The sequence below is a fragment of the Neofelis nebulosa genome, chromosome 6 (genome assembly GCF_028018385.1).
Source record: "Neofelis nebulosa isolate mNeoNeb1 chromosome 6, mNeoNeb1.pri, whole genome shotgun sequence".
Lineage (NCBI taxonomy): Eukaryota > Metazoa > Chordata > Mammalia > Carnivora > Felidae > Neofelis > Neofelis nebulosa.
Window position 1 is genome coordinate 10,395,391 of NC_080787.1, and position 16,694 is coordinate 10,412,084.

A 16,694-nucleotide genomic window follows, 5' to 3' on the forward strand; every position below is an offset into this window, starting at 1 on the left:
CAGAGGATAATCTAAAAATAAAGAAAGCAGAAAAATTAAAAAAGACAATTAAAGAAAAAGGAATGGACAGTTATGTTTACAGTTTGTATATACACAAAAAAATATCTAACTCACATGCGCACAAGAGGAGATAAGGGACAAGATTCCAGCTGGAGACACTTCATCCCAAGTGGTGCAGGTGCAGAGGCTGTACTCGGTTTGCCAGCTGTGGCACCGACGGGGGAGGAGAGGGACGCGGAGACTTCCAGAAGCTGGCAGTAGGGGAAGCTGTGCCCGTTCCTGGGCCTGGAGGGAGGAGGGGTCGCCTGGGCCCAGTAAGGAGCTGCCTTCCTGATGGCAACGCAGGAGGGAACAAGGCAAACGGGCCCCACTTTCCCTCCTCACGTCCTCCCATTTACAGCTGGTGCCGGAATGGGCGGTGAGGCCGGGAGTCAGCCTCGGGCACAGAGCCGGCCAGGAAAGGGTGCAGAACTGATTCGGAGAATGACCAGCAGCACGCTTGAGTCTGTTCCATCAACAGTATGCACGCGTTTTATTGCATTTATTCTCGTCTATTTATTTAGTGCAGGCAACCTCAGAGATATTGTGGGTTCCTTTCCAGACCACCGCAATAAAGTGAATATTGCAATAAAGCGAATCGAATGAATTTTTTGGCTTCCCAAAACACATAAAAGTTATGTTTACACTATACAGTCTAAGTGTGCAATAGCATTATGCTTAAAAGAAAGGTACACCCTTAATTTAAAAATGCTTTGTAGCTGGGGGGCTTGGGTGGCTCAGTCGGTTAAGCATCTGACTTTGGCTCAGGTCGTGATCTCACGGCTTATGAGTTCGAGCCCCACATCGGGCTCTGTGCTCACAGTTCAGAACCTAGAGCCTGCTTGGGATTCTCTGTCTCCTTCTCTCTCTGCCTCTCCCCCACTTGCACTCTGTCTCTCTCACTGTGTCTGAAAAATAAATAAACATTTAAAAAAAACACACTTTATTGTTAAAATTGCTAACCATCATCTGAGCTTGCTGGTGGAGGGTCTTGCCTCCGTGCTGATGGCTGCTGATTAGGTACTGGTTGCTGAAGAAGGTTGGAGTGGCCATGGCAACTTTTTTTTTTTTTTTTTTAAGAGAGAGAGAGAGCTTGAGCAGAGGAGAGGTAAAGAGGGAGATAGAGAATTTTCAGCAGGCTCCATGCTAAGCATCGAGCGTGATTCGAGGCTTTATCCCATGACCTTGGGATCATTCGGACACTCAACTGACTGAGCCACCCAGGTGCCCTGGCCATGGCAACTTTTTGAAATACCACAACAATAAAATTTGCCATATTGGTTGAACCTTCCTTTCACAAATGATTACTCTGTAGCATGCAATGCTGTTTGATAGCATTTTATCCACAGTAGAATCTATTTCGAAATTGGAGTCAATCTTCACAGATCCTGCTTCTGCTAGATCAACTAAGTTTACATACTATTCTAAATCCTTTGTTGTCATTTCAACAATCCTAACAGCATCCTCACTGGGAGTAGATTCCATCTCAAGAAACCACTTTCTTTGCTCATCCATAAGAAGCAATATCTGTTCAAGTTTGATCATGAGATTGTAGCCATTCGGTCACATCTGCAGGTCCGCTTTGAACTCTAGTTCTCTTGCTGTTTCCACGACATCTGCACTGACTTCCTCCACTGGAGCCATGAACCCCTCAAAGTCATCCATGAGGGTTGGAATCAACTTCTTCCAAACTCTTGTTCATGTTGTCACGTTGATATTTTGACCTCTTCCCATGAATCACAAATGTTCTTAATGACATCTAGAAGCGTGAATCTTTTCCAGAAGGCTTTCAATTGACTCTTCCCAGATGCATGAGAGGAATCACTCTCTATAGCTTTACAAAATGAATTTCTTAAACTATAAGACTTGAAAGTGAAAATGACTCCTTGATCCATGGGCTACAAAATGGGTGTTGTGTCAGCGGCATGAAAACAACGTTCATCTCATTGTCCGCCTCCATCAGAGCTCTTGGGTGACCAGGTGCATTGTCAATGAGCAGTGATATTTTGAAAGGAATCTTATTTTTTTCTGAGCAGTACTCAACAGCGGGCTTAAAATATTCAGCAAGCCATGTTGTAAACAGATGTGCTGTCACCCCGGCTCTGTTCTTCCATTTGTACAGCACAGGCAGACTAAATCCAGTATCGTTCTTAAGGGCCCTAAGATTTTTGGAATGGTAACTGAGCGTTGGCCTCAACTTCAAGTCAGCAGCTGCATTAGCCCCTGACAAGAGAGTCAGCCTGTCCTTTGAAACCAGTTATTGATTGCTCCCTAGCTCTGAAAGTCCTCTATGGCCTCTTCTTCCAATAGAAAGCTGTTTGACCTACACTGAAACTCTGTTGTTTAGTGTAGCCACCTTCATTAGCTAGATCTTAGCTAGATCGTCTGGAGAACTTGCCGAAGCTTCTCTGTCAGCACTTACTGCTTCATCTTGTATTTTGGTGTTACGGAGATGGCTCCTTTCCTTAAACTGCATGACCCGACCTCTGTTGGTTTCACACTTTCCTTCTGTAGCTTCCTCACCTCTGTCAGCCTTCGTGAAACTGAAGGGAGTCAGGCCCTTGCTCTGGATGAGGCTTTGGCTTCAGGGAATGGTGGGGCTGGTTTGATCTTCTATCCAGGCCACTCCATCTCCATATCAGCAATAAGATCTTTTGCTTCCTTATCACTCGTGTGTTCATGGGAGTAACACTTTTCATTTCCTTAAAGAACTTCTCCTTTGCGTTTGTAACTTGCCCAACTGTTCGTGGCAAGAAGCCGAGATCTGAGCCTATTTCGGCTTTCGACATGTCTCCCTCATGGAGCTTAGTCAGTTCTAGCATTTTTAAAATATTTTTTAAAGATTTATTTATTTGCTAATCTATTTTGAGAGAGAAAGAAAGCAAGGGAGAGGCAGAGAAAGAGGGAGAGAGAGAGAATCCCAAGCAAGCTCTGCCCTGTCAGCACAGAGCTCCACAGGGGGCTCGAATGCAGGCATCGAAATCAAGAGTCAGATGCTTAACCCACTGAGCCACCCAGGCACCCCCGCTTTTGATTTAAAGTCTGATGTGCAACACTTCCTTCAGTTGAACACTTGGAAGCCAGTGTAGGGTTATTATTTGGCCTCATTGCAATATTGTTACGTCTCAGGGACTAGGGAGGCCTGAGGAGAGGGACAGAGACGGGGAATGGCCAGTTTGTGGAGCAGTCAGAACACACACAACATTTATCAATTAATTTTGCTGTCTTATATGAGTGTGGTTCACGGTGCCCCCAAACAATTACAGTAGTAAGGTCAAAGTCACAGATCGCCATGACAAATATACTGGTCATTAAAAAGATTGAAACGTTGTGAGGATTATGTTTGTCATACCAAAATATGACACAGAGACATGAAGGGAGCAAATGCTGTTGGAAAAATGGTGCCAATAGACTGGCTTGACGTACGAACCTTCGATGTGTAAAAAACACAATGCCTGCAAAATATAATAAAGCCAAACACAATAAAACAAGGTCTGTCTATAGTAAATAGCCATGTTTTATGACTTGGAGAAAACGATGTCCGTGAAGGCAAAGGTGTCTTGTGTGTCCCCTATATGCATAAAGCTATCTGTTTACGTATTATGCATGTATGTGTGTGTATATATGCAGATTTATATACACATATCTCGTGAGTTATCATTTCCCTATGAGAACATGTTTGCTCTTATTTCTTGATGTACATGGCTTCTCTAACTTAAATATATCCAAATGAATAGAAGTTCAGAATCCCAAGTGATGTTACCACTGCATGACGTGTGGCCACTCATTTGTTTCACCAACATCTTGTAAGCTCCTACCACGTTCCAGCCATGATGCTAAAAACTAACCACATGCACAGAGTTGACCTCCCTCATCCATTAACTCACAGCCACTTGAATACATTAGACCCCAAAACACAATGATAAACCAGCATCTGAATTCAAGCAAAGTAAGAAGGAGGGAACAAGGTGTGGTGGTAGCTCTGAGGAGCAGGGAGTCCCTCTAATGAGCATGAGTCAGGAAAGAATTCTCCAGGTTGGGGGAGGCTTCTACTGTGGATTTGCACAGAAAGGGGAGGGCGAGTTTGCCAGGCAGACAAGGGGAGGAAAAACTCTGGGCAGAGGAATGAGCAGGTGCGAAAGCACAGAGGAAGAGCCCCGCATCCGTGTTCAGGTGGAATATAAAAGGGCAAGGCTCCCGGGGGCAGAAAGTCAGTCTGGACAAGCAGACAGGAAACAGCACATCACACTGTGCCCAGTGCAACAAAGTTAAGCAGCTTGATTTTCTTCCCAGAAAGCATCACACTTGGGTCTCCGTGGAAACTAGTACTGTCGATATTTAGTAGGGAAAACTTGAAAAGGAATTCCGTGATCCACTATGTTGAGAAAATTCTGGATTGAACATGTCTCCTCGCTGTAGGATCCTTCAGAACCATTACTGCTCTGAATTACGAATGCATATGGGGTCTCCACGAGGGATTTTGCCTACGTCAGTTTTTAAATGTATAGTCAACCGTTTATTCATTTGCTGAAGTTTCTCTCTGAGTCTCTGTCATTTTTGTTTTTGTTTTTGTTTCAGAAAATGCTGATGTAATTGCTGGATAGACAGTGAAATATTTTAAACAGCAGAGCAAGAGAGAGACCATATCGGTCTTGTATTCTGACATTTTTGACATTATCCTCTGGTCGCAACGTGAAAGGCCTGGGCCTGACAGCAAAAGAACTAATTAAGAGGTAATTAGTGATCAGGAAGAAGGTCATCTCGGGCAGAGGGAAGAGAGACAGGAAGCGAACAATAGTTTAAGGAAATAATAGTTTGTCGAATCATCTGTCCCCTCTGTCTCCGCACCATATAGATTTCTTCAGCTATGGATCCTGGGCGACATGCGTTGCAACTTAGAGAAGCATAACGTGTCCCAGGCCTGTCCTGAAGATGAATATGATTAACATTAACTCATTGTTAGTTTGCGTCCTGTCAGCCCTTCTGGAGAAATCGGATTTGGGGCTGAGAACACATACCCTATAGTATCCCCCCTAAATGTTGAGCACGAGGGACGGAAGGGGATGAGCCTCCCTCCCGCCTCAAAGGAGAGACCAATGAGTCCAGCAAAGAGCAGAGTCCTGAGGCCAGAGCCTCAGGTCCAGAGAACAGGTCACCGCCTGTGACAAGTTAGCCGAGAAGCCTCAATGGTGCAAACAGACTCACCAAAAGTCACCAAATGTAGAGCAGAGTGGATTGTTGGGGGGGGGGGGTGCTCCGTGGCAAAGCAGGAGCACCCCAGGGACACCTGGGGGGCTCAGTCCATTAAGCGTCCAACTCTGGATCTCGGATCAGGTCACGATCTCACAGTTCATGGGTTTGAGGCCCACATCTGGCTCCGTGCTGACAGCGTGGAGCCTGCTTGGGATTCTCTCTCCCTCCTTCTGCTCCTCCCCCACTTGCTGTCTCTCTCAAGATAAATAAATAAACTCAAAAGAAGAAGAAGAAGAAGAAGAAGAAGAAGAAGAAGAAGGGCAGGAGTACCAAATTGTACAACAAAGCAAATGGGAGATGGGCCATTCCCCTGGGGTCAAAGGTGAAAAAGCAGAGAAAGGGTGTCTTATTTCCTACGCAGCCCCTTGAAACAGTGTTAAACTGCTGCCAGTGTATACAAATTAAACATATCCCCCTGTAGCTCTAATGTAGATAAATCCCTCGAATTATCAAGGACGGGGAGGAGGGAGGCGGGACGGTTGAGCGTGAATCTGGAGGAGGTGATGGGGTGAGAGGTGGGAAAGACTCACGCGAGGAGGGATTTCAGGAAGACCCCGGAAGCGAACACGAGCCAAGGACAAACACCGCTCACCACACCAGGCCTTTTATTTCTATTTTTTAACCAAAAACAGGGCTGCACGTTTTTCAGCAGTCTTACGAGACAGCCTGATATTTAGACACGTATGGCTACTTTGTTCTGAGTTGCACGGTCTCTGGGGACCCCCATAAACCCGTGGCAGGCGTGTCCGCACCAGGTGTGGGTCAGAAGCCCCGGGCTAGAGGGACCAGGGCACACATCCAGTATTCTGCTGGCTTCTCCCAGGATTTCCAGTCTTTCCCTGCGGCCTCCAGGGCTCCGTTTGACCCGAGGGCCTCATGGACACAGGAGAGGCACCTCCCTGTCCCTTTCTTGCTCTCCAGCTATCTCCCGCCTAGTGTCAGGATTATATGGAATTTGAATCTAAATGAGAATTTAAAAAGTGGCTAAAGCTGGTCCAGGCTGGAGTCTCCTTCACGGGAACGTCAGTAGTGAGTTCACCCGCTCCAAGCGACAGTCTGCGTTCCGTAGGCGCTTTTGAAGACTATTTAGAATAAAACAAGCGGAGGAAAAATCTGCCTTGTGCCGGACGGCGGGCTGCTGCCGAGACACACATCAAGGCAGAACCCGAAAGCTCTGTGAGCCCAGATCCCGGGCTGAGAGCCGCAGCCTCGTCTTGAATTTTGTTTTAAATCCTTTCCTTCCCAAGAGGAATGAGGTCACCAACCCCAAGGTTGCACCTGATCCTTTCCATTCCCTTTCAAGATGCTGGCTTAGCCAGTGTATGCTGCAGTCCTCTTTGGAGCTCCAGGGTGAGGCGGTGTGGGATGGGCAGGGGGGGTTAGGAATGACTTAGGAGCAGGAGAAAATGCTTCAGGCTGGAGCTCTGTGCTCCCCAGTGAAGGGAGAGCAAAGGGAGGGAAGACGAGGGAGGTGTTTCACCAAGAACCTCTGTGATGGCGACCCCACCCCTCAGGCCAGGGCGTGCACAGGATGTGCTCTCCCTGGGGTGTCTTCTAGCCCCCCAGGGATTAGAGAATCCAAGGTTATAGGCAGTGTGCCTTCTCAGTGCCCTCCAGATGAAATGTAGACTTAAGAAAAATTTGTTGAGACATTTTTCAAATCAAAACTCGGGACGTTCTATTCTACCGCAGTGCAGGTCTTGGTAGCTGGAATTAGTAACCGGTTCTGAAACGCAGTGTTGTAGTTGGAATTAAGTCAGTGAAGCACAGGAAAGTTGGGCTTAGAGGTGATCCCTGCCCTCCCCAGCCCCAAGGTGAGGGAGGGTATAAATTCGAATTACGATCTGCAGGAGGAGAGGCGGAAAATCAGTTGAACTTCCATCTCAAAATCTTCCAACTTGGCAAGAGCTGACTCTACTACTGGAAGGTATTTCGGAAGCACAGTCAGCCTTGTGGGGCTCTTCACTCCAGCCGCCCTGCACCGCCCACCCCCCTGGCCCATCCTAACAGCAACCCACCAGACCACAGACCACTCCACACTCCCTTTGCCCACCACCACTCTAATCAACGTGCTCCCAGAATTGCTACAGAACTCTCTTTTGCTTATTTTTAACATCCATGGAGGCGATTTTCAGCAATGCTGAGCCATCTGCCTGGGCCATTGGAATTAACTCCCCAGATACAAATTCTTTTCCTTCCTTCCTCCTTCCTTCCTTCCTTCCTTCCTTCCTTCCTTCCTTCCTTCCTTCCTTCCTCCCTCCCTCCCTCCCTTCCTTCCTTGTACTTTGATTGCAAAAAATGCATTGGACAAGCCTGTTTCTCTAAACCCTATTATTTTTAATGTGCAATGTTTAAAGGAACATACACAGCACTTGACAAGACATGCCTGTATTCTCTTTCCACTCAATTTCTTACCATCACATTTATGCTCATTGCTATCAAAACAATCAGCAACCATAAACGTACAACAGGTACCATGCTAAGCACTTTACATACATTATTTCACTTAATCTTACGTAACAACCTCACAAAGGAAGCAGTAACGAGTGAATTTCCTCAAGATCACTCTGCTTGAGTAAACGGTAAAAGCCAGGATTCAGAGTAAGCCGGGGAACTACACTATAAATTATCCACAGGGAAGAGTATCAAGCTTGGATACAGATATAAGGGGAAACTCGTGATAAGACAAAATTTGAACCTGGGAGATGCTTTATTGCTGCTCAAAATGTGATCTGTAAAGTGGCAGCATTAACATCACCTCATCATCTGGTAAAAATGCAGCTTCTTGGGCCCTAACCAGACCTATTGAATCACGTTATTTAAAAAAAAATTTTTTTTTAATGTTTGTATTTATTTTTGAGACAGAGAGAGACAGAGCATGAGCAGGGAAGGGGCAAAGAGAGAGGGAGACACAAAATCAGAAGCAGGCTCTAGGCTCTGAGCTGTCAGCACAGAGTCCCATGCGGGGCTCGAACTCACGGACTGTGAGATCATGACCTGAGCCGAAGTCGGACGCTTAACCGACTGAGCCACCCAGGATCCCCTCACATGTTATTTTTAAATGTATATATTTATTTTGAGAGAGACAGAGACAGCCTGAGCAGGGGAGGGGCAGAGAGAGAGGGAGAGAGACAGAATTCCAAGCAGACTCTGCTGCACCAGCACAGAGACTGATGCAGGGCTCGAACTCACAAACCTTGAGATCATGACCTGAGCTGAAGTCAGATGCTTAACCAAATGAGCCACCCAGGAACCCCTGAATCATATATATATATATATATGTGTGTATATATATATATATATATATATATATATGGCTACATATATATTTGTATGTATTTGTATATATACATATATATTTGTATGTATATGTAATATATATATATATATATATATATATATATAGTTGTTTTTTTTCTTTGAGAGAGAGAGCGAGAGCACTTAAGCACAAGTCTGGGAGAAGGGCAGCGGGAGAGGGAGGGTCTTCAGCAGACTCTCTGCTCAGCACAGAGCCTGACACGGGGCTCGATCTCACAGCCCTGGGATCGTGACCTGAGCCAAAACCAAGAGTCGATGCTCAGCCAACGGAGACACCCAGATGCCTCACGAATCATATTTTTATTATCCTGTTCAGTCTCCACGTGAACTGTGGAAACATGAGAGGTCATGAAGTTATTCACAGGAGTTATGAATCCAAAAGAGCAGGAGGCATTGTCTCTGGGATAAATATGTCTTGAGAACTTAAGTTTTGCAAAATATAAAGATGCTTTTGAGCCATCTCAAATATCTCTATATGGCAATAGTTCTGGACCCAAATAAATGTTTTTGTGTTAGTATATATACCTTCTCATGTAACTGGTTGAAGTATTAGCATATGAAGACCCGTGGAATTTTTTCTTAATTAAAAGGAATCTTCATAAAGATAGGGGAAAACCAATACATTTCAAACTCGCACCTGATGCCGGAAATTCTTTTCCAACATCCCTGATAAGTGGTCACTTAGTTTGTGTCTGAGGATCGCTGTGGAGAAGAACCACACTTCTCATTATCCAGCTCAATCATTTCTTTAGAAGATATAATTTTTTTTAATTAAAAAAATTTTTATGGACGGAGTACTAGATGAAACTTAGAAGACCTAATTTTTAGAAGTTATTTCAATATTGAGTTGAATCACACCTCACTACACTAATTTCAGCTTCTCAAGCTAAAGAAAATTAGAGGCCTAATCTCATCGTTTCTTCAAATATTTGAAGACATAACATGTCTTCTCTGGCCTAAACACTGTAATTAGATCCTTCAACTTTTACTCGTTTGGCATAATTTCCAGATCCTGAGAGTTTCCTTTCTTTTAGTTTTTGTCCCTTTAAAATAGAGTACCCACCCAAAAGACAACTCAATGCTCAAAATGAGATCTTTGTCAGTGCGGGTAAAGCTGTTTTCTTTCTCGTCTGAGGTGACCCATGTTTCTGAAGGTAAACCAACTTATACCCTTGGGTATTTCCTTTTTTCCTTTTTTCAAAAAGACTTTATTTTTAAGTAAGTTCCACACCCAGTGTGGGGCTCGAACCTGTAACCCTGAGATCAAGGGTCCCACACTCCGCTGACTGGGCCAGCCAAGTGCCACTTGGGTATTTCTTTTAAACATAAAATCAGCCAAGTACGCAAGACTGGTCACTTTAACTGCTATAAGGCTAGATCCTCAACATTCTCCCATTTGTCCCATTTGTTTGTTTGTTTGTTTGTAAACCTAAACACAGGACTTTCCATCTGCCCCTGTATATTTCACTTTATCTGGGTCTATTATTCCCAAATGAGAATATCCATTCTATTTTCATCCTGCCCCCGTGAATTAGCTTCCTCCAAACTCTGTGTGCTCTCAACAATAATGACATAAATGAAATAAACATGCAATGACTTCCCATTTGTGCATTTCTGTTCATTGCTTCATGTGACTGTTGTCCAAACACAGACGACTTGACAGAGTAGCCCATTCCAGAATTTGTCAGGAATCAAACAGAAGATCACCACCCTGGAGTCTGTCATTTAGGTGCTTGCTTGTCTTCCGGTACTCTACCAGTTCTGCATAACTCCTCGGAGATTATGAGTAATGGCTCTTTGACAGCATCCGCAAATTAATTCACTAGTCTGGAATAATCTAAGCCGGAAGACAGGAACTCCTTCAAAGCAGAAAGATATTCTTTACGTTTCTCTCTCATCTTTCTTTGGATCCATATGCCCATTTTCAAGTGAAAGGCCATTCTTTTGTGAAGACACAGGAAAATCACTGTAAGCCCTGGTCCTTAGATATTATAGCCCGTGCCCTTCGTTTGTATTCTCTCCACTCTACATACACATTACAGAGTGATTTCAGTGACTCTTAACATTTTTGTAAATTCACTGGCTTCTTCCTTCTTGACATTACTCACACTGTTCTGTGCCCTGTCTCCTGATCCCCTGGGCCATTAGCCCCTTCCATATACCCCATCTCATTCTGAGAGAACTTCTTCATCTAGCTAAGCTAAGATTATAATTTGGAGGGTTTATTTTAAACGGAAAAGTCAACCGAATATCCCAGATCTTTTCACTTCAATTGCTGTAAAGACGGATCTTCAACCTCCTCCCACAAGCACTTAGGTCAACCTACTCAAGGTGAAAGGAATAATCTTCCTCTCCATCCTCGCTCATCCTCTCGTAATCCTTGCCCTGGTTCGTGGTGCCACAGTCTAACCAGTTACCCCAGGCAGAAGCCAGGAGTGATTCCATGACTCTTATTCCCTCGACTTTCTGCAGTCAAACCTCAGCAACTCCTTCCAGCCATCCTTTGGTATTTCTCTTGATCCACCCTTCTCCCCATCATCTCCACCACAGAGTTCACTGAATGCCTGTAACATCCACTTTCCTGGAATGCTGCAATCATCTCCCCGGTGATGTGTCCTATTCTAGATGAATTCCTCCAGAAATTCTCCTCTACATTGTCAATATAAAAACCCACCTAACACACATATTGGATATCATATCTACCATGCTCAAAACCCATAAATGACTTCTCTTTGCACCCAGGATAAAATTCCAAGTTCTGAGCATCATCGAGCACTTGCTTCTGCTCACCATTGCAACTACATAGCACTCCTTCCTCTTGTAAGAGAGTGCAATGCACTTCATCCTTGCCTTGAATCTCCACCTACCTGAAATCTCTGCAGAACTTTTCTTCCCATTTTTCAAAACTCAAGTCAATTCCCCCCGTCTCTCTTAAATGTTTTTATGATCTAACAAAACTGACTTTGCTACTCCATCAGTGGGCCCTACAGACTCCTCTATTATACCACTTATCAAACGGTATGAGAAGGATTTATTTGCACTTTTGTCTCTTGGCATAGGCTATCGAATCACTGAAGGTAGGATCGGGGCTTGGTCATACCTGAATCTACACCCCATCCACAAACACCAACGTGGTAGGCAGAGTGATGCTTTCCTCCCCCCCAAGACAGCCACATCCTAATTCCTAGAACTGGTGAATATGTTGTCCTTTTGGCAAAGAGGAATTAAGTTTTCTAAGACTCTGGCTTTAAGGAAAGGGAGATTTGCCTGGATTATCTGGTGTGCCCAAAGTAATCACGAGGATCCTAAAAGTGGAAGAGAGAAGCTGGAGACAAGATCAGAGTGATGCATGTGAGGAAGTCTCAGCCTGCTCTTGCTGTCCCAGAAGACGGAGGAGGGAAGGGACAAAGTACAGACGTGCAGGTAGATTCCAGCAGCCAGAAAGGCAAGGGCAAGGATGATCCCCCACGGCCTCCAGAGAGGAGCACAGTCCTACTGACACCTTGACCTTAACCAGTGAGACCCGTACTGGACTTCTAAGACAATAGATTCATGTGGTTTGAAGCCACCAGGTTTGGCTTAATTTGTTACAGCAGCCAGAGGAAACTCATACAAGTAGCACTTGCCACAGAGTCTGTTTGAGACCAGTTTATGGTGAACGCCTGTCTCCTAAACTTCCACTCAGTAGACATAAGCATCTCAGAATGTAGAGTCAGGGACCCTCTCAGATTTCCAAGAATATGCTGATATTTGTCCTAATGCAGACATATTCCCCCAAGGCACTACTGCTTTTCCAGGCCCCATCCCTTCCAGAGAAAGAAGAAGCAGCCCCCCAGTTTCTGGATTGTTCCTGATCGTGTGTCATTCCTTAAAGTACCACTGTCATTGATGGTGACCGGGGTCCCCTACCATTGTGGAGAACGATGAACCACTCTTGATTCAAATTTGCTTTCTTCTCCTCAGTGAGGCCTTCTTAAGAAAATATATTAACCTTAAAATAGATACCCTCTATCTCCTCAAGCTAGAACTTCTCCACCTAATCGAAGTGAACAAGGCAGACTTTTATTTGTCATGTGCACTGTCATGCTGGGCTCACTAGGACCTGAGACCAATATGGCAAGTCAACCCACTGGGATTCCCCGAAGGGTCCACAGGAACAGAGAAACGCAATGGTAGATATGGGAAGACATTACTGGATGTACTCCCAGCCTTGTTCTCTGCTCCACAGAGAAAAATAAACATAATCAACAAGAAATGGAAACTGCTGGATATGGCTAGTCAGTAGTCTGAGACCCTCATCCCCTACTCCAGACTCTGAGGTTCCACGTGAGGCTCTGACTTCCTAGCCCTATGCGGTCTTAATTTTGTGACCAGCCGTGTTCCTAGAGTCACCAGTCTGAGACCCTGATCCCCCACCCCAGACTCTGAGGTCCATGTGAGGCTCTGACTTCCTAGCCCTATGCGGTCTTAATTTTGTGATCAGCCATGTTCCTAGAGTCACCAGTCTGAGACCCTGATCCCCCACCCCAGACTCTGAGGTCCATGTGAGGCTCTGACTTCCTAGCCCTATGCGGTCTTAATTTTGTGACCAGCCGTGTTCCTAGAGTCACCAGTCTGAGACCCTGATCCCCCACCCCAGACTCTGAGGTCCATGTGAGGCTCTGACTTCCTAGCCCTATGCGGTCTTAATTTTGTGACCAGCCGTGTTCCTAGAGTCACCAGTCTGAGACCCTCATCCCCCACCCCAGACTCTGAGGTCCATGTGAGGCTCTGACTTCCTAGCCCTATGCGGTCTTAATTTTGCGACCAGCCATGTTCTTAGAGTCAAATCTCCTATTTTTCTTAAATTATCTTAAATCGGGTTTATGACTCTTCCAACCAAAGGAGTCGTGGCAAACAATAAGTGTTATCAAATAAGTCAGGTCAATTAAAAAATTGGAAGCAATTCACAAAACTTGGGTCACAATCCCCTGAAGATGGTTGAAGATGAAACCACTCCGTACAATGCTGAAACAGGATGACCTCCACTTGAGCAAAGACCCTTGCACTCATTGTTGGAACGGCCTGTAAGGTCTTCAAAGCAAGCTAATGCACACTTTTAACTGTTGCTGGCTACGCAGCTAGCCTTCCTTAGCCTGCAGCCTTGGTTCTCAAAGTGTGAGCCCTGGGCCAGCAGTATCACCCGGTAACACCTAGCGACAAACATTCTCAGGCCCTGCCCCGGACCTATGTCATCAGAAATTCTGGGCCTGGGTCGAGTATGCAGGTTTAACAAGTTCTCCATATGATTCTAATGCCTTCTAAAATCTGAGACCTACTAACCCACATGATAACCACGCCATTGGGTTTTTTGTCAGTTGGTTTGGATTGTTGTATTTTTCATTTTGGGGGGTTTTTTTTTTTGCATTTCATTTTGTTTGAAATACTGATACATGACATATGACGAATTCGTAAACTATCAATCCATCTTTTTGAAGAACACTTAAATCTCCACCCAGCCGCGCAGAAAAACATCAACCACATAAACTTCACAAGTTGATAAATTGATTCCAGGTGAATTTTTTGCCAACTTAGGTTGGCAATTTTCAGCCTCGTATAGTATATAAAGGCTAGTATAGTATATAAATTTGTATGATAGAGGGAAAAAAAAGCTCTTTAGAAATCAACTTACTATCAACATTAAATATACATATGTAACTTTTTATTTTAGTTAGACTATGGGACACCAGGCATTTTTTTAGGCAGGTAGATCGCACACCAACTTTATGCTCTCTTATAAATCCCCTTGTAGCTTTTGTTTTTCATTTTCTTTGAATTTCTTAGGATTAAAAAAGGAGATACATATCCCATGATGTGAGTTCACTATACGAAAGAATACTCTATTTTGAGCTTACATTTCTGGGAGAAGTAAGTCTTTGCATTTCCTGGCTATGTTGCGAATTCTTGGCTCCAGTTACCCAAATTTCCAATGGGGCTGACTGCTGAACCCCACTACCCCAGTGGGGGGCACTCACTGTAAAAGGCTTGCTAAGTGGGCATGACACTTCCCAAGTTTCTAGGGAGAAGAGTGTTTGCTTTCCTTCTGGCTAAAGATTTAATTTGTTATTTAGTTTTGCACTCACTTCATGGATCTACAACCTGGGGTAGAAAAGAGAAAAAGTGATTACATTCAAGAAAATGGACAAATATGCCAGAATAAGAAATCCCGTTAAAATGTTGGATGCATTCCCCAAGGCCAGCAATGCTATCATTATCATAATATACTACCTTTCTCATATTGCTCTGAAGTATAAAACACAGCAACTTACCTACCTTTAATTAGCTGCATTTAGTATTTTTTATGGCCACTGAACATGGTACTCAGATTATCATACATTAGCATATAATTTGCATACACACCTCAAGGTATTTGATTTTATTGCTATTACCTTTTGTGGCCCTATTTCAGTAATGACTCTAATGGAATATAAAAAAAAAAAAAGGGTGAGATTTCTGACTCAATTCGCTCTGCAATCTTGGGAGTTTTACAATGGAAAGTTCTATGTTTAATATAAAATTCTTCAAAAAATTTTTTTCTGTGTCTTCTTATCTTAGTCAATCGGCCTAGGTACTTATCTGGCAAATCCCTGATCGGCGCCGCAATGAAAGCGTTTACTTTCATTCTGAGCTCCGTAAAGATATATTTCATAAGTAAGTCTTGGGGTATAAATTGTTTCATGTTGGCTGAAAAGAAAATTGCACACACACAATTTAATGAATCTCACCGGTCTATCGGCAGCTAAAGGCCCAGAGAAAGAAAAATACCAGCTGCAGCCAGAGAGTTTGGCGAAAGGTCAGAGGTCAGTGCCTGCATCTGCGTTCACTGGGAGACAGAGAGGAAAAATAAAGGGTCTCTCTTTGTTGCACGTCAGCACTATTTTAGAAAGTGCAGATACTGACTTAATTACCAACGTTCCCTCTTGCTCTGGGGTGCTGCGGCGGGCTATAAATCAATACCTAAGGTCACATTGCTAAAAGCATGAAAAAAATGTCTTTCTCGCGCTCGGGAGCATTGTTTTGTGCTTCTTTCTTGGCGTTACCAGCGCTCGATATCAGATAGAAACAGAGAGCAGGAGTCATTACGGAGAGAATCAGAATTATGAAAACCGATAAGTAGAGCCGGCCTTTTGAACTGCAGGCAACTGTTCAACTATGTCAAATCTCCTGTCATTATTTGATTGTTTGTTGTTGATTCGTTTGTTTTTAATCCCTCCACCCAATCCTTAAGCCTAACTGTGTAAATAAATATTACTGCGAATTATGTGCCAATTTGGAAGTAAAGCCAACCAATTTGTCTTCAGTTCAAAAATAATTTCAATGGGTAATTGTAATGGGTTCGGGGCTGCCTATACATTCTTATTCATCTTTCTGTCAACACGCTATGGAAATTCCTACATCTGATTTCCATAAACAGAAGAATGTCACCCTGTTAAAAGTGGGTGTTAGCCCCTTTATCGACAACTTACGCTACCTGGAAGGAAGCATGGCGTTTGTTAATTTGCAAAATTACAAACAGCCATTTCAAAGTAAGACACTCTTGAAATAACTCACTTTGATGGTTAAAAAGAGCCAAAATGGAATCCCTTAATGATTTGCCTGCATCGAAGATACTACTTGGGATGCAGCTGAGGTTTGGTTCGGAGGACAGTCTGACGATCGTTGCATGGATGTCCACACCAGGCTTCTGTTTCAGTGACCAACGCTGCCATCACAGATCAGACCAACCATGCAGCAGGCTGATCTGGTTAAGACAAACAAAATAACTACATTGATTTTGCTGAAGGGAAAATGAATAGATGTAATATCTTTAAATAAGAAGTTTACAGCTCAGTCTATACATTTAGGGTGTCTGCAGTGGTTTAATATTCTAAATTTTTTTATGTTTATTCATTTTTGAAAGACAGAGAGAGACAGAGCACAAGCAGGGGTGCGGCGGAGAGAGAGGGGGACACAGAATCTGAAGCAGGCTCCAGGTTCCGACGCGGGGCTCGAACCCACGAACCGTGAGATCGTGACCTGAGCCGAAGTCGGACGCTCAACCGCTG

At 44.1% G+C, this 16,694-nt stretch overlaps 1 long non-coding RNA gene across 4 annotated transcripts in view; it reads right to left on the minus strand.

The window, feature by feature from the left end:
- Positions 1-16,694, minus strand: part of LOC131513703 (uncharacterized) — a 46,601-nt gene that overhangs the window by 26,309 nt on the left and 3,598 nt on the right. For all 4 annotated transcript variants that reach the window (XR_009262732.1, XR_009262731.1, XR_009262728.1 and 1 more), the window contains exon 2: positions 16,201-16,390. This is a non-coding gene — a long non-coding RNA (uncharacterized LOC131513703). The remainder of the gene's footprint in view (positions 1-16,200; positions 16,391-16,694) is intronic.